This window comes from Chelonoidis abingdonii, chromosome 9 (genome assembly GCF_003597395.2).
Source record: "Chelonoidis abingdonii isolate Lonesome George chromosome 9, CheloAbing_2.0, whole genome shotgun sequence".
Taxonomy (NCBI): domain Eukaryota; kingdom Metazoa; phylum Chordata; order Testudines; family Testudinidae; genus Chelonoidis; species Chelonoidis abingdonii.
The window spans coordinates 25374470-25377499 of record NC_133777.1 but is presented as its reverse complement, the minus strand read 5'-3'; positions in this window follow the sequence as shown (position 1 = coordinate 25377499).

The window sequence follows — 3030 nt, the reverse complement described above, 5'->3', positions numbered from 1 at the left end:
CTGAGGTGAGGATGAAAGCTCAGCCCGTACTTGGCATTTCCTACCTTTCCTTGGTTTGTTAAAAAGATTAGGTCAAAAGCCTTGGGCTATGTCTTCGCTCATGGTAGGTTTGATGCATTGCACCAGGTTGCTGCTATGGCTCATTTGAACCATTCAGGGTTATGGGACAGAGCCAGTCACGTAAGCTTGGAAATGTGTTATTTGGCGTCAGCTGAACATGTGTGTGATATGGCAGTGCTAGTGCAACACAGCAAAACTCCCCCCAGCCTTCAGTCAAATTCCACTCAGCAAAGACACCCTTTCATAGACATAGAAGTACTTTGGTACAGGGCTGCCCAGAGGATCCAGGGGGCCTGGGGTCTTCGGCGGTAATTCGGCGGCGGGGGTCCTTCCACTCCGGGACCCGCCCTCGAAGTGCCCCGAAAACCCGCGGCAGGGCCCCACACCGCTGAAGACCTGGCACTTCAGCGGCAGGTCCCGCTTCAGCACTGATTCAGTGGCAGGGGGTCCTTCCACCCCAGAGCGGAAGGACCCCCCGCTGCCGAATTGCCGCTGAAGACCTGGAATGGAAGAAGCTCTGGGGGCCCGGGCCCTGCGAGAGTTTTCCAGGGCCCCCAGAGCGAGTGAAGGAGCCAGCTCCAGGGCCCCCGAAAAACTCTCATGGGGGCCCTGTGGGGCCCGGGGCAGATTGCCCCACTTGCCCCCCTCCGGGAGACCTGCTTTGGTACCAGGGTTAGTCTAATGGTTAAGGAAACATACGGCCTGATCCTACCAGGGCTGCCCAGAGGGGGGGCAAGTAGGGCAATTTGCCTCAGGCCCCAGGCCCCATAAGGGCCCTCATGAGACTTTTTGGGGGCCTCTGGAGAGAGGTCCTTCACTCGATCTGGGGGCCCTGGAAAACTCTTGCAGGGCCAGGGCCCCCACAGCTTCTTCTGCTTCAGGTCTTCGGCGGCTGGGGATGGAAGGACCCCCTGTCGCCAAATTACCACTGAAGCGGGACCCACTGCCAAAGTGCCTGGTCTTTGGCGGTAATTCGACGGTGGAGGGGCCCTCACCGCGGGTCTTCGGGGCACTTCGGCAGCGGGTTCTGGAGCGGAAGGACCCCCCACCGCCAAACTACCGCCAAAGTGGGGGCCCCCTGCTGCCAAAGACTCCAGGCCCCCTGAATCCTCTGAGTGGTCCTGGATCCTACTAGGAACAGAACCTACTGCAGCACCCACTGCAAGGTGTCCAGCACCTCACAGGATCAGGCTTTATTTTGTGTCCTGGGCAGGAGCTAGTAAAAAAAAAAAAAAATTGTTTGCTTTTTTTTGTTTTACTGCTTATTTAGAGGTTTTTGATTGTTAAAGTTAGCTGCCAACAGAGAGAGTGTGGACTGGGTCTGACATTGGTTTAAGACAGTGGTTCTCAACCAGGAGTACATGTACCGCTGGGGGTATGCAGAGGTCTTCCAGGGGTTAGATCAGCTCATCTAGATATTTTCCTAGTTTTACAACATAAAAAGCACTGGCAAAGTCAATACAAATAAAAATGTCATGAAGACAATGACTTGTTTGTGTTGCGCTATATACTATGTACTGAAATATAAATACACTATTTATATTCCAGCTGGTTTTATAATTATATAGTAAAAATGAGAAAGTAAGCAATTTTTCAATAATATTGTGCTGTAAGGCTTTTGTATTTTTATGGCTGATTTTGTAAGCAAGTAGCTTTTAAGTGGGGTGAAACTTGGGGGTGCACAAGACAAATTAGACTCTTGAAAGGGGCACAGTAGTCTGGAAAGGTTGAGAGCCACTGGTCTAAAAAACCCTGAAATCTTCCCACCCTCAAAATTATAAACAAACTAATTCAAGTTTGCTATGAAAAATTCATTAAAAACTTTTACCAACTCTGTCTCTCTCTCTCTCTCTCTCTCTCTCACACACACACGTACAAAATCCTGGAGGCTCTTCCATCCTACCAAGTTACTCTGGTTTCAGCACTCACATTTTACATTTAATGTGCATGACCAGCCCTCTGGATTTCTTAACAAAGAAAGTAGCCTGGTTACTTCACAATGCTTGTCCATTTGTATTAATGAAATCCCGTGGCAAAAACCGATAAGCATTAACTGCAACAGTAAAACTTGTTATAAAGTTATTTCTCCAGCACCTGTCTGAGCAGGATATTTGCCAGTTGAATTTTATTCAAATGAGTCCTTTTGCACTATAAGAAAGTTGGAGCCCATCAAAGCGAGTAAGAATGGTGTGGAGACTCTTTCAGACAAGAGACTAAGGGAGGAGTACAGGAATTTCCAGAAAATGCTAGACATTAATTCATAGAACCATAGAACCATAGGGTTAGAGGGGACCACCAGGGTATCTACTCTAACCAGCTGCCATGATGCAGGATTTCTTGTGTCTAAACCAGCCAAGGCAGATGGTTATCCAGCCTCTTTTTGAAAACCTCCAGTGAAGGAGCTTCCACAACTTCCCTAGGCAGTTGGTTCCATTGTCCTACTGTTCTTACAGTTAGGGAGTTTCTCCTGAGATTTAATGTAAATCTGTTATGCTATAGTTTGAACCCACTACCTCTTGTCCTGCCCTCTGTGGCAAGAGAGAACAATTTTCCCTCCATCTTTTTATGGCAGCCTTTCAAGTATTTGAAGATCGCTATAATGTCCCCCTTAATCTTCTCTTTTCCAAACTAAACATACCTAGTACCTTCAGTCTTTGCTTATATAGCTGGCATTTCATCCCTTTGATCATCTTTCTAACTCACCTCTCGATCCTTTCCAGCTTCTCTACATCTTTTCTATACATTGGCGACCAAAATTGGACACAGTTCTCCAGCGGAGCTAAGTAGAGCAGTAGTATCACCTCCTGTAATTTGCATGCTGGGCCTCTATTAATGCAACCCCAAACTGCATTTGCTTTTTTTGCAACAGCATCACATTGGTGACTCATGTTGAGGTTGCCCTTTTCTGAACCTTTTCTAGTGCCAGTATATCTTTTTTTGAAATGAGGAGACCACATCTGTACGCAGTAT